The sequence below is a fragment of the Myotis brandtii genome, unplaced genomic scaffold (genome assembly GCF_000412655.1).
Source record: "Myotis brandtii unplaced genomic scaffold, ASM41265v1 scaffold1032, whole genome shotgun sequence".
Classification (NCBI taxonomy): Eukaryota; Metazoa; Chordata; class Mammalia; order Chiroptera; family Vespertilionidae; genus Myotis; species Myotis brandtii.
In genome coordinates, this window is record NW_005353467.1 from 853,846 (window position 1) to 877,205 (window position 23,360).

The following is a 23,360-nucleotide window of genomic DNA, read 5'->3' on the forward strand; positions in this document are numbered from 1 at the left end:
ATCGGCCCTGCTCTGAGCCCGACCAGGGGCTGCACCTAGGGATTGGGCCTGCCCTCTGCCACCCGGGAGCAGGCCTAAGCCAGCATGTTGTTATCTCCCGAGGGGTCCCAGACTGTGAGAGGGCACAGGCCGGGCTGGGGGACCCCCCCTCCCTCCCGCCCCAAGTGCACAAATTTTTGTGCACCGGGCCTCTAGTCCTATATAATAAAAGGGTAATATGTAAATTGACCGAACAGCAGAATGACTGGTTGCTATGATGCGCACTAACCATCGGGGCAGACGCTCAATGCAGGAACTGCCGCCTGGTGGTCAGTGCACTCCCACAGGGAGAGCACCGCTCAGCCAGGAGCCAGCTCACGGCTGGCGAGCGCAGCGGTGGTGGTGGGAGCCTCTTCTGCCTGTGCGGCGGCACTAAGGATGTTCGACTGAGGGGTCCCAGACTGCAAGAGGGCCGGGATGAGGGACCACCCCCCTCCCCCCGAGTGCACAAATTTCATGCACTGGGCCTCTAGTCTTTTATAAAAAGAAAGGCATGCAGGAAGCCTCCAGGAGGGCATAGCTGACTGGTCAGGCACAGCCTAACACTAACATTATAAAGAGAAATAACAGGCTTCAAATTCTGCTTCTATATGTGACCTGCCTACCCAGGAGTCCCCAGGGAATCCCTTCCTATAAGATAATTTCATCTTACCCATCTAATTAATATTCAAAACCTACCACTGCTCAGTGATGAGAGTTCACTCCATGCCCCTTCCTCTCCTGACCACCATCCTTACTGTGCCTTCATCTACTGGTTGTCTATGCCATCTGGCCTGGAATTCTTTCTCCACTCTGAACTTTAGTTTCCACATATGTATAATGGAGAGATATTTTCCTAGAATTTTTTAAGGATTCAATGCAACCACTTAAATAAGGAGCTTAGCTTGTAATATATTAATTCATGTTATATTGATTGTTATATCAAATATTCTATTTTATGGAAATGCCATATTTTGTTTATCCACTCATCATTTATAAATATTTGTATTCTTTTCATTTTTCATCTATTACAAATACTGCTTGTATGAACATTCTTTTAGAAGTTTTGCTGTAAACATGTATTTTATTTTTTCTTGGTTATATACTTAGAAGTGGAGTTGCTAGCTTATATGTTTAGCATTTTGAGTATCTATCAAACTGCTTTTCCCAAGGAGCAGTACCATTTACATTCCTATGAGCAATGGATGAAGATTCTAATTTCTACATATTCTCTTGGGTACTTTTACTGTCCACCTTTAAAAAAAAATTACAGCCATCTGAGTGGTTGTGAGGTGAGAGCTTGTGGTTTGGATTTGCACTTCCCTAATGACTAATGATATTGAGCATCTTTATTATGTTTATTGGCCAATCATATAACTCCAAATCCTTTGCCCATTTTTAATTGGGTTATTTGTCTTTTTATTTTTTGAACTAGTGGTCCAGTGCACAGATTCGTGCACATTGAAAGGAAAATTAATTAGAAGAAATATTTTAATATCACTATTCACCCTTTCTCTGTAATAGAAGTGTCAACCAAATCCACAATTGACAATGACAGATGGAAACGCACGTGTGTGATTGGCACCAGTGAGAGCTTTATATGTATTGCACATGTGCAATTCAACTTAGCCTTTTATATATATAGAATAAATTTGCTTAATTAGACCTGTTTTCTGATGTAGCTAAACTTTTTTCCCAGCCCAGTGAAGCACACCAACTTCTCTTTCAGATAATTGTCAGCAACACAGCAGTAAATATCAACACAAAGCAGATTATTATTATAGATCATGCAGGAAGAACAAAGGGTAAAATATTTAACTGCAGCAGTGCTTGACTATATTCTGTGCAGTGAGAAAACCCGAATTCATTTTCAAAGTCCACCATTTCTTACTTCTTTTCAGTTGGGTCAAGTTTCTAAACTTTCTAAATCTCCATTTTCTGGCTAATGAAAAGAAAATAGGATTCCAACGAGTCTCCTATCTACCTACTCCAGGACTTCTGTGAGGATCAAATGAGATGAGGCATGGGAAAACACTTCACAGACATTTGGTTAAAGTGTAAAATGTTGGCACCTGGCTGTAAAGCAAGCCGTGTTCCTGGGCTGAAGAAACTGCAAGGAGGCTAGTTGCTAGGGAGAGGAAGCCGGGCACTGTTATATGACATCATTACCCAGCACCCAAAGCCACCCTTTCAGGGCTGGACTGGGCTGTAGGCCACATTTTGCACCTTGGGGTCTTGGCAGCGCCAGCTGTGATTTGGTGGACTGTAGCTCCAGGGTGGTGGCGGGGCCTGTGTCCCACTTGGGGGAAGCCAAGTGTTGCTTTGTGGGTGCCAAGTCTGTGGTGCCGTTTCTCTGTGCGTGTCACGGCAGTTCCTGTGTTGAGCATCTGCCCCTGGTGGTCAGTGCATGTCATAGCGACCAGTTGGACGTCAGACACTTAGCATATTAGCCTTTTATATATATAGATAATAACAGTTTTATATATTTTGGCTTCAAGTCCCTGGTCAGATCCTTGATTTGCAAATATTTATTTTCTTCCATTCTGTGGATTTTTCTTTCATTTTATTGATAGTGTCCTTTAAAGCACAAAATTTTTAACTTTTTATGAAATCCAATTTATCTATTTTTACTTTAGTTGCTTGTGCTTTTTTGTTTTATATATAAGAAATCATTGCCTAATCCAAAGCCATGATGATTTATACCTGTGTTTTTTTCTAAGAGTTTTATAATTTTAGCTCTTACATTTGGGCCTTTGATCCACTTTGAGTTAGTTTTTATATATTGTTTGAAGTATCAGTCCAACTTCTTCTTTTGCATGTGAATGTTCATTTGTCCCAGCACCATTTATTAAAAAGACTATTCTTTCCTCATTGGATACTCCTGGCATCCTTGTTGAAAATTATGTGACAACAAATGATCATATTTGTTTCTGGGCTCTCAGTTCTATTCCAGTGACCTACATGTTCATCCTTATGCCAGTCTCACAATGTTTTACTACTGAAGCTTCATAGTAAGTTTTAAATTGGGAAGTGAGTCCACCAAGTTTATTCTTTCTCAAGATTGTTTTGGTTGTATGGATCCCTTGTATTTGCATATGAATTTTAGGATCAGTGATTCATTTTTTTTTTGCAAACAAACAAACAAAAAGAAAACTAACTTAGATTTTTGAAAGGATTACATTGAGTCTGTAAATCATTGGAAAGTAGTGCTATTTAATAATATTAAATGTGTTAGTCCATTAGCACAGGATATTTTTCCATTTATTTAAGTCTTTAATTTATTTCAGCAATGTTTTCTAGTTTGTACTATACAAGTATTCCACTTCCTTGATTAAATTTATTCCTCTGCATTTACTATTTTTGATGTTATAAATTGATGTTTTTAAAATTTAATTCTCTGATTTTTGTTGTTAAATATATATATATATATATATATATATATAAATGATTCTTTATACTAACCTCCCTTACATACCCTGATTTGGGATCGAACCTGCGACCTAAGAATGTGCCCTGACCCCAGGAATTGAACCCACAACCTTTTGGTGTACAGGACGACACTCCACCTAACTGAACCACCTGGCTGGGGCACAAGGTTTTCTTAGTAGTTTTGAAAATGTTCTAGAATTAAAAAGTGGTGATGGTTGCCCAACCCTGTGAATATATTAAAATTCACTGAATTTTACACTTTAATTGTATTGTATATTGTATTGTGTGTTTACCACCCAAAGTTAAGTCTCCTTTCATCACCATTTATATCCCCCCTTTACACTCTTCTACCTCTCCATACGTCCTTTCTCTCTTAATCACCTTACTGCTTTCTACTTAGGAGTTTTTTGTTTGTTTCTTTAATCCCTTCGCCTTTTTCACCCAGCCCCCCAACCATCCTTCCCTCTAACAGCTGTCAGTCTGTTCTCTGTATCTAGAGGTCTGTTTCTATTTGTGTGTTTTTTTTAGCTTATTTTGTTCATTAGATTCCACATATAAGTGAAATCATATCTGACATCTATTGTTTCAGGTGAGAAATTCACTGTACTCACAGTGACATTCTTCTTCAGGCTATGTGTTGTAAGATTCTGTTTATTTTGTTTTACTTTTCTGAATTTTAATTATGATGTGTATTGGCATGGATTTCTTTGGTTTATCTTTTTTGTCATTTGCTCAGCTTCTTCAATTTGAGGGGTTTTGTCTTACACTAAATTTGGGAAGTTTTATTTATTATTTCTTCGAATACTCTCTCAGGTTCACTCCTATTGTTCCCTACTCTGTGACTCTGATACTAGAAATGTTGAATTCTTTATTATTGTCTTGCAGGTCCCTGAGCCTCTGGTTGTTGTTTTATTTTAAAATCTATATTCTTTTTATTGTCCAGACCAGGTGAATTCTATTGATCTGTCCTCAAGTTCATTGATTCTGGCCTGTCATCTCCATTTTACCACTGAGCCCATCCACTGAGGGTTTTTTTCAATTGCAGTTATTGTATTTTTTATTTCTATAATTTCTTTGGATTCGTTCTATAGTTTTTATTTCTTTGCTAACATTCTCTTTTTTCATTTGTTTCAGGAGAACTTATACTTAATGTTTGTTGTATTTTTATATTGATTTCTTTAAAATCTTTGTCAAATAATTCCCACATCTGATTTATCTTGGTGTTGGTATTATTTGATTATTTTTTTCTCATCATGATACTTAAATTTAAGTGTCAACTTGAGTAGATCACAGTGCCCAGATATGTGGTCAGACATTATTCTGGTATTTCTAGGAAGCGTTTTTGGCTGATACTTGCATTTAAGTCGGTGGGCTTTGAGTAGGCAGGTCATTCTTTATACATGTCAGTGATCCTGATCTAATCAGTTGAAGGGCTGAACAGAACAAAAGACTGGCCTCCCCTGGGCAAGAGGAAACTCTCAGCAGAAGGCCTTCAGACTTGCACTGCAATGTTGGCTCTTCTGGTGTCTCCAGCCTGCAGCCTACCCTGCAGACTGTGGATTTGAATAGACAGACTACTTTTGTTTATCACTCATCACTTGATAGATATTTAAGCGGTTCAAACTTTCTAATTGTTCATGTGATCTTTCCTTGACCCAGTGATTGTTTAGAAATATGTTGGTTAATTTAGGCAAACTTAGAAATTTTCCTATTTATTTTCTTTTGTTCATTTCCAATTTCATTACCTTGAGGTTAAAGTTCAAGCCTTTTAAACTTAAGACTTATTTTGTGGGCTGGCTTATGAAACATAATTCATGTGCATATATGTGTGATTTATAGTGTTTTTCAAAATGCATTTGTGTAATTTATAGTGTCATTCAAGTCTTCTATTTTCTTGTTGAACTTATGCTCAGTTGTATTTTTTTTATTGATATTTGGGTAGTGAAGACTTTAACTATTATTTTTCAATTGTCTGTTTCTTCCTTTAATTCTGATAGTTTTTGCTTCATGTACTCTGAGTCTCTGTTGTTAGGTTCATATGTATTTATAATTATTATATTATCCTGATGGATTAACTCTGATATTATTATAATAAGGTCTTTCTTTGTAATATAATAACAACTTTTGCCTTAAAGCTCTCTTTTATATACTTTTTCCATGGCACATCTTTTTCCATTCTTTATTTGTGTCCTTAAATATAAAATGTGTTTATTTTAGTCAGCATAAAGTTGGATCATTTTTTAACCTATTCTAATTGCTTTCTTTTGATTGGAATATTAAATAACTTTTTACTAGTATATAATGCAGTTAGTGATATGGTGGAATTTATTTTTGTAATTTTTCTGTCCTTTTGTATGTTTTACATCAATTTGTTGGTGGTGCTCAATTCCTTCATTTCGTTCCTTCTTCTGTGTTACATAGACAGCTTGTAGTGTACCTTTTAAATTTCTTTGTTGTTTCTTTTACTGGACTTTCCCAAGTTATTTTCTTAGTCATTGCCCTGGGGAGTACTAGTAGCATTTTAACAGTGTAAGACACTTTGTTCCACTGTTACTTTAGTCCATCTATGCTCCTAGGTATTATTATTTTTATTAAAAATTATATTTTATATAAGTTTATTAACAGTTTAATGCAGTGTTTTAAAACGGCAAATAAGAAAATATTTAGAAACAAATAAATGTCTATATTATCTATCACAATACCTAAATAGCTACTTTTACTGGTGCTCTTTTTTCCTTTGTGTAGATTTGATTACTGCCTAGTGCCCTTTAATTTTAGCCTGGAGAACTCTAGCTAGTATTTGGGGGGAACAGGTCTGTTAACAATAATTCTCTCAGTTATTACTTATCTGGGAATGTCTTAATTTCTCCATCATTCTTGGAGAGTTTAGCTAAAGAATTTTTGGTTGATAATCCTTTTTTCCATACTTTGAAGATATTACCCAACTGTTTTCTGACCTCAGGTTTCTGATGACTCAGATGTTGATATTATTGAGAATATTTTGTACTTGATAAGTTGCATCTCTTTTACTTTTTTCAAGATTTCTTCTTTGGTGACATCAGAAGCATTGCAGTGTGAGAGAACCTCCAGGTTATTCCCTCTAAGGTAACAAGTTGGACAGTTATACTGCAACAGAAAATTACCTTCTCAACACAGAAACACGTCTGAGTTATCACACATTGAGTCATCTGAAGGTGGGCGTATCTGAGCCAATAGCAGAGAAGGGGTGGGGATGGGGCAGGACATAGACAGAAGGTGCGCACAATCTTGCACCACGTGGGCCCAGCGATGCAACACGAGGGAAGGGATAGGATGCAATCCTCACTGAGCAGACTGGAGGGGCAGAGACAGCAATCGTGCCTGGGTGGCTGTACTCGGCGAGGAGCAGAGAAAAGTGAAAATAAATTGCAATACTCCAAAGCTCACCACCATAGACAAGGGATTCCAGAGACACAAGAACCATCTTACTCCATCCCCCCATGTCCAAGCCAGCAGTAAAAATCCTCACTTGGCAGAAACACAAGGGAAAAGATAGGATAGAGAAGCACAGCTACCAGGGACCAACAGATAAAATGGCTATAGGAAATCCTGATCTATAATGTAAAAATCCTCACTTGGCAGAAACACAAGGGAAAAAAAGGATGAAGAAGCACAGCTACCAGGGAACAACAGATAAAATGGCTATAGGAAATCCTGATCTATAATAATAAAAGCATAAAATGCTTATTAGACCAGACGTCCTTCCAGACGTCTTTCCTTCTGGACAAAGCCACAGAGGGCAGGGGCCGCGGCAGAGGTGGCAGAGGCCCCTCGCTGTGGCTGTGGCAGAAGAAGGCCATGGTGGCGGCAGGCGGGGGCCAGGGCCAAGGTCCTTGCATGAATTTCGTGCATTGGGCCTCTAGTATATCAATAACCATCCTATGTGTAAATGGACTGAACTCACCAGTTAAAACGCAAAAAGTAGTGAGACAGATCAAAAAACAAAACCCAGTTCGATGCTGCATTCAGGAGACTCGTTTCAGCTGGAAGGACAAATATTGACTCCGAGTGAAGGAGTGGAAAGTGATACCCCAGCAAATAGCATTGAGAGAAAAGTGTGTATAGGTGTACTTGTATTTGACAAAATAGATTTCAAGATAAAAAGGTAATAAGTGACAATGATGGGCATTTTATAATGATAATGATGACAATATACTAAGAAGACATAGCACTTGTTACTAGATATGCATCTGACCTGGGAGCACCAAATATATAAAACAACTGCTAACAGAATTAAAGGAAGAAGCTGACAAAAACAAAATCATAGGAGGAAACCTAAATAACTTATTGAAAGCAATGGATAGATAATCCAAACAGAAAATCGGTGAAAAAATAATGTCATTAAATGACACATTAGACCAAATGAATATAATTGATATTTTCAGAACTTATCATCCCATAACACCAGAATATACATTGTTTTTTAGTACACATGAAGCATTCTCATGGATAAACCTTATGTTGGGACATAAACTAGTCTCAACACATTTATTAAGATTAATGTCATACCAAGCATATTCTCTCACCAAATGCCTTAAATTGGAAATCAACTGCAAAAAGGAAGTGGAAAAATACACATAAATATGTGGAGATTAAACAACAGACAACTAAACAAGAAATTAGGTCAAAGAAGAAATAAAAGATGAGATACAACCTGGCTGGTGTTGTTCAGTGGTTAGAATCAGCGGTTCTCAACCTGTGGGTCGCGACCTTCGGAAAACACATATAGCATATCAGATATTTACATTACGATTCATAACAGTAGCAAAATTACAGTTATGAAGTAGCAACAAAAATAATTTTATGGTTGGGGGTCACCACAACATGAGGAACTGTATCCATGCTTTTGTTCCAGCCCTCCGGTCCAGTTTAAGAACCCATTGTGGCCCTCGAGTCAAAAAGTTTGCCCACCCCTGATAGATCATAGTCCTGTGCACCACACCAAAGGGTCATGTGTTTGATTCTTGGTCAAGGGCACATACCTGGGTTGCAGGTTTGATCCCCAGCCCTGGTCAGGGCTCATGCGGGAGGTGACCAATCTATTTGTCTCTCTCACATCAATGTTTCTCTCTCTCTCTCTTTCTCCCCCTTCCTCCCTTCTTCTCTTTCAGAAGAGCAATGGAAAAAAATATCCTCAGGTAAGGATTAACAACAAAAATTAATAATAATAGATAAGATAAAAACATACAAGACAAATGAGAATGAAAATACAACATGTTAAAATTTTGGATATATAGCAAAAGCGATAATAAGAGGAATGTTTATATCATTACAGATTTACAGCAAGAAACAAGAAAAATCTAAAATAAGCTACTTAACATTGCACCTTAAAGAACTATAAAATGAAGAACTATCAAAGCTCAAAATCAGTAAAAGGAAGCACATAAAAATTAGAGCAGAAAATAATAATAGATAAGATAAAAAACATACAAGACAAATGAGAATGACAATACAACATGTTAAAATTTTGGATATATAGCAAAAGCGATAATAAGAGGAATGTTTATATCATGACAGACCTACAGCAAGAAACAAGAAAAATCTAAAATAAGCTACTTAACATTGCACCTTAAAGAACTATAAAATGAAGAACTATCAAAGCTCAAAATCAGTAAAAGGAAGCACATAAAAATTAGAGCAGAATTAAATAAACTAAAGAACAATGAGATTATAGAAACAATTAATTTAACAAGAGCTGGTTCTTTGAAAAGATTCATAAAATTAAGAAAAGTCTCAAATAAACAAAATTAGAAATAAAAGAGAAGTTACAATGGACACAACAGAACTATAAAGGACTGTATAAGAATGCTACTAAAGGCTATATCCACTAAGTTTGATAATCTAGAAGAAATGGATAAGTTCTTAGAAATACATAACCTTCCTAGACTGAATGTTGAAGAACTGGAACATCTAAATAGACTGATAAACAGAAATTGAACAAGTCATCAGAAACCTCCTAAAAAAGTAAAAGTTCAGGACCAGATCACTTCACTAGTAAATTCTAGCAAACATTTAAAGATTTAATATCTATCCTTCTCAAATTCTTCCAAACAATTAAAGTAGAGGCAACTTATTTATGAGGCCAACATTACTCTGATACCAAATCCTGGCATAACAACACACACAGACACACACACACACACACACACACACACACACACACACACACACATATACACACACAGTAAATTACAGAATAATATCTCTGATAAATATAGATGAAAAATTCTAAACAACAAACTAGCAAATCTAATATAACAATGCATTATAAAAATAATGAATCATGATCGAAAAGGGCTCATTCCAGGGGCATAGGGATGATTGAACAGATGCAATTCAATCAATGTGATACACCACATTAACAAAATAAGGATAAAAATAATATGATCATACTAATAGATGCAGAAAAAGCATTTGACAATATACATCACCAATTTATAATTCTAACACTCGATAAAATGGGGATAAAAAGCACCTCAACATAATAAGGGCCATAGATGACAAACCTCACCTTGTCTCATATTCTACAGTAAAAAACTAAAAACCTCCCTCTAAGATCAGGAATAAGACAAAGATGCCCACTCTCACAATTGTTATTCAGCATAGTACTGGAAGTCCTATCCAGAGCAATCAGGCGAGAGAAATAAATAAAATACTTCCAAATTGATAATGATGAAAAAGTAAAATTGTCACTTTTCCCATAAATAATTCTTTATATAGAAAACCCTAAAGATTCCACTAAAAAAACTATTGGAAACAATAAACAAATGCAATAAAGTTGCAGGATACAGAGTCAACTCATTGTGTTCCTATATACTAACAATAAAATTTTAAAAAATAAAATGAAAAAAATACAATTGCAATAGAAAGAATAAAGTACCTAGGAATAAAATTAATAAAGAATGTGAAGGACCTATACACTGAAAACTATAAGATATTGTTGAAAGAAATTGAAGAAGACACAAAGAAATAGAAAGATATTCCATGTTCATTATGTGGAAGAATCCGCATTGTTAAAATAGCCACATTACCCAAAGCAATATACAATTCTAATGCAATCCTTATTAAAATTCCAATGGCATGTTTTGAAGAAATAGAACCAAAAATGATCAAATTTGTATGGAATTACAAATTATCCCAAATAGCAAAAGCAATCCTAAGAAAAAAGAACAAAGCTGTAAGTGTCACACTCCCTGACTTCAAATTCTACTATAAGCCCAAAGAGTATGGCTTTGGCAGAAAACAGACACACAGAGCAAAGGAACAAAGTTGAGAGTCCAGAAATAAACCCACATGTGTATGGGCAACAAAATTTTGACAAAAGAACTGAAAATATGCACTGGAGAAAAATAATCCTCCTCAACAAATGGTGCTGGGAAAATTGTAATGCTAAATGCAAAAGAATGAAACTAGACCGCTATTTGACATCATACACACAAATTAACTATTTGACACCATAAAAAAATGGATCAAAGGCCTAAATATAAGGCCTGAAACAATAAAATATACAGAAAAAACATAAGTACTAAACTTGTTTACCCTGACGTCAGACAGGGTTTTATGAATTTGACCCCAAATGCAAGAGAAGTAATAAATAAATAAATAGGTAAATAAATAAATAAATGAAATGATATCAAATTAAAAAGCTTCTGCAAAACAAAAGAAAGCACCAAACAAAACAAAAAGACAACCAACAAAATGGAAGAACATATTTGCACACAACACCTCTGGTAAGTGGCTAATATCCAAAATATATAAGGAACTTATACAACTCAGTAACAACAAACAAATAATCCAGTTAAAAAAGTGAGTAGAGGACCTAGACAGACACTTTTTCCAAAAGACATACAAATGGTTAACAGGATGCTCAACTTTACTAGCTATAAGTGAAGTACAAATCAAAACCAAACTGATATAATGACTATTTATTGTCAATAACAAAGGAAATAACAAGTATTGGAGAGGATGTGGAAAAAAAGGAATACTTGTATACTGCTCATAGGAATGTAAATTGGTAGCATCACTATGAAAAACAGTATAGATATTTCTCAAAAATTACTAGTAATAATAGAGTTACCATAAGACCCAGAAAAATTTTGAAAAACAGTTTTTTTTTAAAGATATATGTACCACTATGTTCATAGCAAGATTTACAGCTAGAGGCCCAATGCACGAAATTCTGCACGGGGTGTGTGGGGGGATGTCCCTCAGCCCACCTGTGCCCTCTCACAATCCGGGACCCCTCAGCTAGGGTCCCTAGGCCTGGCCGGCAATCAGGACCTATCAGGGCTTTCCTTCCCCTTGCTGCCAGCAGCTGGCCCTGCCCTGTCACTGCCACTGCTTGCCATCTGTGCTGCGCTGCCCCCTTGCCTCCCTCTGTGGGGGACAGGCTTGGGATGCGATCGCTTGGCTGGCCTGGGCCTCCCTCTGTGGGGTGATTGCTGGCTGTCCCCACACATCCACCACAGTGTCTCTAGTCAGTAGCCTGGGCCTCCCTCTTTGGGGCAATCATGGAGCCTCCCCCCTTTCCCCCCCCCCTCATCGATCGTCCTGCAGAGGGTGGCCTGGGCCTCCTTCTGCAGGCTGATCGTGGGGCGATGGCGGGGCCCCTCAATCAATCACATTGCACCTTCCTTGGCTGGCCTGGCACCAATGTGTGTCATAGCGTGGTCATCCGAACGGTCATTCTGTTGTTCTGTCTTTTGGTCGATTTGCATATTATGCTTTTATTATTATAGATAGCCAACACATGGAAACAACCTAAGTGTTTTTTGATGGATGATTGGATAAATAAGTTGTGGTACATATGTATAATTGAATACTACTCAGCCACAAGAAAAGATGAAATATTGCCATTTATGACAACATGGATGGATCTTGAGAGTATAATGCTAAGAGAAATAAGTCAGATGAAATAATAAGAACCATATGATTTCACTCATATGTGGGACATAAAACAGAAAGCAACAATCAAAAGAAACGCAAAATCTCATAGACACAGACAACACAATGGTGGATACCAGGAGGATGGGGGTGGAGGGAAGTTCAAGAGGGTAAAGGGGATTAAATATCTGGTGACAAAAAGAGACTAGACTTTGGGTGGTGAGGACACTATGCAATGTACAGATGATGTATTAGACATTTGTTACTTGAAACATAATCTCGTTAACAAATGTCACCCCGATAAATTTTTAATCCACTTTGCCTATTAATTTCATCAATAAGACATATTTGTCTATATTATATCTATATGTGAATTTCTGGAGTTTATTCTACTTGGAAATGTATAATAGTTTTTAATCAAATTTGTGAAGTTTTCAGACAGTCTTTTATTAGGTTTTTTTGGTCTCTTTTCTCATTTTCCTCTGGGACTCCCATTATGCATATGTTGGTATGTTTGCCAGTGTACCACAAACCTCTGTGGTCCTATCACTTTTCTTTATTATTTATTCTATCTGCTCCTCAGATTAAATAATCTCTATTAACTTATCTTTAAGTTTATTGGTTCTTTTTTTCCCCCAGCTCAAATCTGTTCTTGGGTTCTTTTAGTGACTTTTTTGCTTTACATCTAAAAATTTTATTTAGATCTTTTATGAATTTCTCTCTTCATTGACATTCTTTATTTGTGGAGACATCATTGTTATGCTTTATTTTAATTCCTTAAACATGTTTTACTTTATTTATTTGACCATATTCATAAGAACTTATTTAAAGTTTTTAGTAAATACAAACTTTGTGCCCCCTCAAGAATATTTTCATTACCAGATTCCCCCCCACCACCACCCCTGTATATGTGGCATGCTTTTTTGCTTCATTGAATGTTCCATATTTTTTTTGTAAACTGGACTGATGATTTCTCCCTTTCAGTGTACCTGCACAGCCTTGGGCTTATATGCAGCCTTTTAGGCCCCCAGGAATATGTCAGAGCTTTTCAAAGTCTCTTATGTTAGTCTCATTCTCCAGGATTTCCTTTTTAGTCCCCAGTCAGGTTCTAGATTTCTCTAAATAAAATCACCACCTTAAATAGCTGAGATGTTGCCATCAGCTCGGCATTGGTTCAATTATGTCCTGGGAATAGGTTTCCTTCTCCCCTTTTCTATTTTTCACCCCCATCTGAGCTTATATGAGCTGCGAGTCCAATCAAATAGCTGCCACATTCTGTAAATGGAGATTTACCAGGGATCTGTAAGTTCTGAGAAAATACTGACTGTCCTCTGCAGACTAACCCTTCTCTGTCCCCCTTGAGGACTCTTCCTCCCCAACCCACCTGCTGGCAGTAGTTGTGCCTTTGGTCCTGTCTAAAGATGAACTTTTGTCTCGCTGGACTTGGTCACTTTGAATGCACTCATGCATTTGTGGATCGTGTATACTCTGATGACTGTGAAATAGAAATCTCCCTCCCAGCACTCTGAGGATTTATGATCTTAAATAGAAAGTCCGCGAACATCTTCCAGCAACAACAACAAAAATATGTCTCTACCTGAACTCATTCTCTTCCCTGTCCCGCTTCAGTAAGTGTCTCAAACTCCTGATTCTCCTATCAGTGATGGGGGACCCCAGCTTTCTCCTCCCAACCCTGTGCTTTCTCCTCCCGCATCATTGTCCTCCACATCCATGTAGTTGAGGGGTCAAGCAGTTAGGCCCCAAACTCTCTCCCATGTTTGCTTTATTCTCTATCCACACTCTCACTGCCCCAGCCTAGGCTACTTGCCTCAGCTTCCCAGGCTGGAGTAGTGACACCTTTGGCATGCACTCCTGTGGTGCCCTGTGATCAACCCATTTAGAGCTCTTACCACCCTGAATTCTAGTTCTTCTTTGCCAATCTAGCTTCCACCTCAGATAGTCTCCAGGAAAGGGTCAGGTCTAATTTGTTCTTATCCCCTTGGCTATGGCATTTGGTAGGCACTCAAAAAACATATATTAAACGAATGACCATTTGTAGCAGCAACTGGAATTCTAATGATGTGCAGATCAAGTTGTAAGTGTGGTCACCCAGGAAGAAAATGGATGATAGTTAATATAAGTGATACTGAAAATGCTCCCAACATTAGTCAGCTGTGGATGCTTGCAGAGTCTCATCAAGCACATGTGAAGGAAGGAGATGAGAACAACAGGAAAAACTTTCCAATTGTTTACCCTGCTGAGTAGCTTTGTGGTTCAGCTGTAATTTAAGAAAATATGTAGCTTGACAGCTTAGGACAACCATCTTGTCTTCTTGGACTCCAATTCCTGTTATGGGTCTGGAAACCCACAGAGATGGGACTCCAGTGTCTTTCGTTCAGTTCCTGGCAGGTCAAAGTACTCTTTTTGTTTGCAAGCCTTGAGCAAACGTTGTTTAACAGTATCCAGAAAAACAGATAACCTGACCACTGGGAACTTTAAATTTGAATTTAAAATGAAGTCATTGGCAAATAAAAGATTCAAAACAAAAAAATACCTCTATCAGCCATGTATCTCCAGGATCCGGGATCTGCAGACTAACTCTCCCACAGCTTGTGCTCAAGGCCTGCTTTCTTATGAGGCTTGGGGTGTATAATGTACTTACTTATCTCACTGTACTGATTTGGATATTTTCCTGCTAAAATTCACATCCAGCTTATGAAATAGAGCCTTGCCCTTACCTCTGAAGAAAGCAGGAGATCTTGACAGAAATGCTGGCTGTGGGCAGAGTCTCTCCTGCCTGTCACCTCCTAACAGATCCAAAAGACCAGCTATGTTTTCTTGTTCAGGTAGGTGACCTGGATTTGGCCAGTCTGTTTCTCCCATTTAGTACCTTGAATCTTGAGAGAGTGACATAAACATTCAGAGACACTTGAGAAAATATTCAGAACAGCCAAAGGCCCAGGGGTTTCATCCAAAAACTGCTCCCTTGGCTGTGGATTCCATTATCTGCCTTCCCTTGGTTCTAGTCAGTTCTCCGAGTTTTGTTTGCCAGCTTTCCCATGAATTCTGGGAGTGTCCCATATACATCCAATAAATTCTTCTGCGGCTCAAGCCAGCCAAAATCTGTATCTGTTACTGCAACGAAACCTCCTCCCCCGTGCTCTGTCTCACATGGGAAATTCCACTGCAATATGGCAGCTGCTTTCTGGTGCATCTCTGAGCTGCAGCCCCCAGCCCCCTGTCTGAACCAAGCTCTGAATCAGCACCAGTAAATATTTGTTGACTAAGTGGAGCCTCAGGTTAAAAAGAAAAAATGAATCTTGCCACTTAGACCTGGGGCATTGGGTAGGAAACTTCCCGGATCCAGGAACTGCCTGTCACGAGAGACGCCATCGTGTCTACGGCTTTGGATTCTCTGGTTTGAAACAAGGAGCACAAGTCACTCGTCTTTCTCCTTAGTAATACTGAACAGCTGCTCTGAAGTGAGCACCAGATGAAGTGCCCTAACCCCTTCCCTAAATAAATAAATGCAATAAAGACGACTTTCCCTTTCACAGAGCATGGTTGGGAAACATGCCAAAGGATCCTTCTTTTCCCCTGGCTCTGGCAGCTCCCTGGCATCCTAGACACAGCAAAGCAAGGGCGCATGTCCCCCAGGCAGCAGCAGCTTTGCTCCAGGCAGCTGCCATCGCTCTGCCTCCAGACCCCTAGACCCGGGAGGTGAGGTGCGGGGTGTGAAGCCCTCTGCCCTTCTGCAGAGGCAGAGCAGTCTCACCCCGCCGACTCCTCCTTCCAACACGCATTCACTGAGGAAGAGTCTGGCTGGGGATTTGCAGTCTAATGAGTGCAATAGACACAGAGACACATTTGCCCAACAGATGGCCAAGGCTTCTGTCTGATGCCTGCACCGACTGCAAGGGAGTCAGTGGAGGTGCCAAATTACATCAGAGAAGGTCCACGGAGGAGATGTCCCTGGAACTGGGTCTTGCTATCAGATGGGGGTCTGGCAGCGAGAAACGCAGGGTGGATGTTTCAAACTAAAAAACAACATGAGCAAAAGCACAATGGACCAAAGGTGCATGAAGGAGTTGGCATGGGAGAGCAGGATTGTAGTTGTCTGGCAACAGCAGCAAACCTTGTCTGGCTGAGCCAGAAGTAGGCCCTCTTTCCTGGTGGGATTGGGGGACCAAGGCTGAGCCTTCACTCAGAAACTGGAGGGAACTGCTGCCCGAAAAAGAACCTTCAACATGCAAACCATGATCCTAGCTGGTCCCTGATGATTTCCTACCAGCATGGACCCCGGCCCTCTCTTCCTCTCTGGGGCCGAACTGGGACAAGTGAAATGCCCAAGAAAGAGGATCACCAGGCGCTTTAGACCTGGTCTGAGCACAGAGTTCTATCCGGTCATTCAACCAACATTTATTGAGCACCTATGGTGTACTGTGCCAAGAGCAAGTGGCCCCAAAATTATACAACCACTAAAAGAGATGGAGAAAGAACATATAATGATTTAGAGAAGGGATATATTTTATTCAAAAAAGGCAAGTTATAAATATGTTATACACAGAATTGTGTTATTTTCTATAAGAGAAAATCCCTCTCTCTCTCTCTCTCTCTCTCTCCCCCCATATAAAGATATGGAGTTGGGAAGGTCATTTGGATAATATAGATACCTACACATACATACTAATACATAAATTCTCTGAGTGGTGGGATTGAAGGTGATTTATAATTTCTTCTTTTTTTCATTTTTCTAGATTTTCTACAGTGTGCATGTATTATATTGCAATCTGGAGAAATATTTTAAATACAACAAGAAGTGCAGCCTTTGCATTCCCTATGTGCTCTGGGACAGTGCAGGGCTCAGACATGCTACACAGAGTGGACTAGTGGTGGATTTTAGGAGACTCTGCATCTATTTACATCTTTTATTTTAGCAGCCAGTCATCCTGTGGTTTTAGCACAGACCACTGGCTGGTTTTGTGGGCTGTGGTTGCCATCTCCTTTTGGCTTGCTTGTTTACCTGGTGCTTTGAGGGGTTCACACTGGGCCCTGCTGGTGCCCCCTGAGGATGTGAAGGTGTCTCCAGGTGGGGTGTGGCACATCTCCTGGCGCTAGGGGAGTTCAGGCCCCAAGGAACCTTGCCAGGCCCTGGTTTTGACAAGTTCCCCATAGTAGTCACACCTGGCTGCCGCTGTGTCTCTAGTGGGAAAACCAGGTCTCAGCCCCACGGGGACAAAGAGGCTAGCTGTGGGGGAAGGGGGTGCCTCTTGTCCAAGCCCCATGTCCATACAGCCTCTCAGTGGAGAGAAGATCTCAGGCATTGGGTAGAGATCTCCACCCCTGGCTGTTTATTTGTAGTCGGCTTCCCAGTGGCCACCCTAGCATGTGGTGCTCCTATAGGTGTTTGATGTAGGAAGCAAAGAGCCTACCTAGGTGTCTTCTGTTGCTAAGTGGGGTTGGAAACACTGGATCTGGGTGTCCAGTTGGGTGGGGACCTAGGACATCCTGCCACTGTGTTCTTCCTCTAGTGCTGGGGTTTCCCTATGTGCTCTGGGACAGTGCAGGGCTCAGACATGCTACACAGAGTGGACTAGTGGTGGATTTTAGGAGACTCTGCATCTATTTACATCTTTTATTTTAGCAGCCAGTCATCCTGTGGTTTTAGCACAGACCACTGGCCAGTTTTATGGGCTGTGGTTGCCATCTCCTTTTGGCTTGCTTGTTTACCTGGTGCTTTGAGGGGTTCACACTGGGCCCTGCTGGTGCCCCTGAGGATGTGAAGGTGTGTCTCCAGGTGGGATGTGGCACATCTCCTGGCGCTAGGGGAGTTCAGGCCCCAAGGAACCTTGCCAGGCCCTGGTTTTGACAAGTTCCCCATAGTAGTCACACCTGGCTGCCGCTGTGTCTCTAGTGGGAAAACCAGGTCTCAGCCCCACGGGGACAAAGAGGCTAGCTGTGGGGGAAGGGGGTGCCTCTTGTCCAAGCCCCATGTCCATACAGCCTCTCAGTGGAGAGAAGATCTCAGGCATTGGGTAGAGAGCTCCGCCCCTGGCTGTTTATTTGTAGTCTACTTCCCAGTGGCCACCCTAGCATGTGGTGTTCCCGTAGGTGTTTGATGTAGGAAGCAAAGAGCCTACCTAGGTGTCTTCTGTTGCTAAGTGGGGTTGGAAACACTGGGTCTTGTGTCCAGTTGGGTGGGGACCTAAGACATCCTGCCACTGTGTTCCTCCTCCAGTGCGGGGGTCTCAGACCAGCTCTCCTTCTTACCACCTTTCAGAATCCCATTGGGGCTGCCTGCTGTGTTATTGTGCAGAGTCTGAAGTTGTACTTAGCAAAGAGGAGCAAGGAAATATTGGTCTATATTATCTTATTTGAAAGACAAGAGCCCTTCATCTTCTTTATTTTCTCTTTTTCCTCTAAGATATACACTTCAGTGATTTTTAACTTAGATACCAGGTTGTGCAACCAATGCTACTATCTAATTCCAGGACATTTTCATCACCCCAGACTGAAGCCCTGTTCTCATTGGCAGTCTCTGGCCCTCATCCCCCTCTCTCCTCAGCCCCTGGCAACCACTGAATCTACTTCCTACCTAATAGAGATTTCCCTTTTCTGGTCATTTCACATAAATGGAATCATATAATAAGAGGTGTTTTATGACTGGCTTCTTTCACTTAGCATAATTTCTGCCACATTATAGCATGTATCAGACTTCATTTTTAGATTTTGCAAATAATATTCCATTAAGTAGATAGCCACATTTTGTTTATCTATTCATCGCTTGAATATTTAAGTTGTTTCCACCTTTAGGGTCTTGTGAACAATGCTGCAAGCTTGTGCACTGACATAAACTTTCATTTCTCTTGAGTATATGACCAGGGATGGACTTGCTGGCTCATAGGAATGTAGGACTGACTCACGCTGCCACATGGAGGAACCTCGAGGACATTGTACTAAGTGACAAAAGCCAACCACAGAGGATCGAATATTATATGGTTTTATTTATATAAAATATCCACAATAAGAAAATCCATAGAGACAAATGCAGATTGTGGTTGCCCAATGATGGGGTCAGGATTGAGGAAGGGGGACACTTCTAATGTGTATGGGATTTTTGGGGAGAGTAATGAAAATCTCTTAAAAATTGACTGTGGTGATGATGGTTGCACATATCTGTGAACATACTAGAACCATTGAATGGTACATGCTAGGCAGGTGAACTGTGTGGCATGTGGATTAGACCTCAATAAGGCTGTTACTAGTATTTAAACAGAAGGAAGAGAGAGGGAGAAGGAAGCAGGAAGAAGAAATTCAGTGTCCAGAGACAGGCCTGGGCCTTGTGTCCCCAGGGCGAGCTGTCAGTGGTCCTGAGAGTCACAGACCTCTGGCCTCAGTGCCTCCTCTGAAGCAAGGGCTGCCATACATTCCAGGCCAGCGAGGAATGGCTCTGCGAACAGGCACCCAGCAGCCTCAGGTGTGCTGTGCCCTTCCATGAAGGTTAGCTGTGATGACTGCGTTATTGATCCTCAGATACCTTTTGAGTATTGAGTCGCTTGGGCCTTTTCCACTTGCCTTGTAAGTCTCTCTGTGCAAATCAGCCGCCCCATTTTCCAGCGCAGGATTCCCAAACACCCAGATCTTCCTGCTGTAAAAGTCAGAGATGATAAACTGGGGCCCAATCTCCTGCTGGAAATGCTGGAGACCCTGTGTGAAACGGAGGGAGGCAAACAGGACAGAGCTGTGGGCATGCAGCAGATCTGCCCCTCCCTCCTCCTCCTCCGCACCCCAGCTTCTCTTGCCCCACCTCTGCAGGTGCCCTGGGGCTGGAGAGCAGGACAGGGCTGAGAATAGGGCTTAAACTTGGGGACTTGCTTTTCTAAACCCCTTCTGTCCTTGTGGCTTCCATCCAACACAATAAACACAGCAAAGGAAGGGAAAATTTTATTAGAAGTTAAAGGTTTAGGAAATATACAAAGTAGGTAAGAGATAGCCACATGTTTGTGGCTAGGAGAATGCAAGAGTCCACACAGGGCCTGGGCAGAGCGGGTTCGGGGCCCAGGAGCAGCAGGAAGTCACAATGTACTGCAGCTAGCTCCCTAGACACCAGGGTGACTGCGGGTTGGATCCCACAGCACCCGCTACAGGTAGAGCATATCAGCAGTGCACTCTCTTTCTATACATTAGCTTAAAGCAATTAAAGACAAAAAACGGGGCCATGCTCTCCATTCAGATAGACATGGTTTGGAACCACCTGGCCCTTTGAATTCAGAAAGCTGTCCCTATCCGTCAGTCTCATGAGGGTGGGTTAGAGGCAAAGGAGAAAATGTCCTGAAAAACAGTTTGGAAACTGCAAAGCACTAGAACAACACCAATGCCTTGCCTTCTCTCCTGGGGATTTCTTATGCAAGGACCCACCTGAAGACTCAGCAGCAGAGCCCCGAGAGCACTTACAAGCCTCTTTCCTCCACAGAAGGGACCAGCCACACTGGTGGGCCCCTCCAGCAGTCCTGACTTCTCAGCAGCCTCGGCATTGAAACCCGCTTCCCAGGAATTGCTCTTGTTAGGTAGAAATTCACAGAACCCTCCTGTGCCTACTCATTTGGTGACCCACTGGAACAGGAAGCTTGGAAGAACTGAGATGAGGGTCTGCAAGTACAAGAGGAAGAAACTGAGGCTGGTGGGGGGTCTACACTCTTCATCCTAGTGGTCTGATGTCATGGGAGGGCCAGTTAGTGGCTTGTGGGCGAGGCTGGTTCCCTTCCAGCCGCAATGCTGAAGCTACTCGGCGAATAGCCCCCAGGCCCCTTTGCTTTGCTTTGAAAGCCTTGCAGAGAACCTAGATGAGGGTCTGCAAGAGAGGAAGAAACTGAGGCTGGTGGGGGGGTCTACACTCTTCATCCTAGTGGTCTGATGTCATGGGAGGGCCAGTTAGTGGCTTGTGGGCGAGGCTGGTTCCCTTCCAGCCGCAATGCTGAAGCTACTCGGCGAATAGCCCCCAGGCCCCTTTGCTTTGCTTTGAAAGCCTTGCACAAGGTCTGGGTGTACTCCTGAGCCAGGACCCTGTGCTCTGTAAGGTCCTCATGCCAGGAGCTGAGTTGTCCACTGAGGGAGCCTTGGCATCTCATCACATGGGCACTGGAGCTATTGCACTTCAGAGCAAAGGCTCAGTGGGGTGGGGCTGGGCAGCGGGAAAACCCAGGGAGCCGGGATGTGCACCAAGACCTGGGGGCTCCCCTCCTTCCCACCCATACCAGCCTTTGGAAACTTGTGCCTCTTTTAACTTCTCACTTTTAATAGAAACATGAATACAGATAAATATTCCTCTAGGATCAGGGGAAACACGGAAGTGTGATGATAAATGAACACTGGGGTACCCCCTGCCCTTAGCTGGGGACCTGACAGGGCACCGTGGGTTGAGGGACTGACGTGTGGGCTGCCTCTCACCTCGTGTCGTTGTCCACATACTGGAAGGTGTGCCATCTTCAGAAGACGTTCTGATTTGTTCCAGGAAACCTGGAAATCTGGACTTTTACTGTCACTGCCCCGTTTTCATATATAGTGTCGATCTCGTTTCCCCCTGAAACTCCGAATATCAACTGTGCAGTGGATTGGGGCCAAAGCTGACCAGGAAGCAGAGGAGTCTGCCCTGGGCTTCCTGCTGCATTGGCTGTGATGTCTCCCTCAGAACCACACTGTTCTCAGACAGGAAGGTGAGCACACCCCACAGACCTGGGGGCCCAGCGCGGTTCCCAAACCCTCCCCTGAGAACATGGGGATCTCCCTTCTCTCTCTCCCACTCTGAGGACCAGACACATACATATGTCCCAACTGGTTTTATTCTGATGAAATAAAAATGGATTGACTTCACTGTCCTACATTTTGGTTTCATGATAAGAAGGAAATCCAATTCTTCATTCCAAAACCTCAAGAATGATTTACTAGCTTTTGCTCAAAAGCCTTGCCCCACTGAGGTGAGGACATGGCTCTCTGAGCAAACATCAATACTAGTTACAGAACGTTTAGACGGGGCCCCTGAGAGTCCCAAGTTCAGGGGCTTATATATGAATACAAACAGGCTCTGAAATTTTTACTAAAACAGGTAAAGAATGACAAAGAAACCATGATGAGGGAAAAAATACGCAGAGGAGAATGATTTTCTGATTTTCCCTCCCGCCTCACCCCCTCATCCCCAGGGGCGGTAGGGTGCCCTGACACAGTGAGTTCTACGGGCACCGCTGGTGCCAGCCCCCGCCAGTGGGGTGAGGGGTGGCCAGCACCCTGCTCTTCTGCCTGCACCCTCCTCTCTGTAGAGCCCTTCTCTCCTGGTCCCACTTCTCTCTCCTGTCCAGTGAGCTCCTGCACAACCACACTTTCCTCCTCAGTCACAGAATATTTTTTAAAAAGTAGTTGAGGAATTTAGAACAACTGGCAAGAATGAAGTTGGGCAAATTCATTGCCTCCTTCCTTCTGTATAGTCCCCCCACGGGGTAGCCAGTGACCCAGTTAAAATTGAAAGACTCTACCACACCTCTGCTCAGAGCCTGCAGTGGCTCTGCATTTCTCTGACGAAGGCCAAGGTCCTTCACATGGCCGTGACGTGGCTCCGTGATCTGTCTCCTCTCCTGGCCCCCACTCGTGTCTGCGGCCTCAGGTCCTGTCCTCTCTCCAGTCGGCCACACCGAGCTGCCAGCACACCTGCCCGCCTCACCTCAGGGCCTTTGCACTGCTGGTCCTTCCCCCTGGAATTGCTTCCCTGTTCCTCCCCCTCCCTCCTGGCTCTCCTCAGCCATGTCCTCTCTGACATGCCCTCTGGTTTACCTAGAACCTTGTGGTGAACTGTTTCCCAACCAAACTGTAACCTCCCTGAGAGCAGGACTTTGTCCTCTGCTTGGCACGTGGTCAGCTCTCTGTAAACATTGAAATTTTTATTCCTTTGTTCAAAGCAAACACTCAGTAAACAAAGTCCATGTGCCTGATGAGCACCACTG

The 23,360-nt window shown here is 41.8% G+C and overlaps 1 long non-coding RNA gene across 1 annotated transcript; it reads right to left on the reverse strand.

The window, feature by feature from the left end:
* Positions 1 to 19,429: 19,429 nt before the first annotated feature.
* Positions 19,430 to 23,106, reverse strand: LOC106725648. The gene is made up of 3 exons (XR_001361570.1): positions 22,901 to 23,106; positions 21,817 to 21,885; positions 19,430 to 20,076 (listed from the first exon to the last, which is right to left on the reverse strand). It is a non-coding gene; the product is annotated as an uncharacterized LOC106725648 (long non-coding RNA).
* Between the last annotated feature and the right edge of the window lie 254 nt (positions 23,107 to 23,360).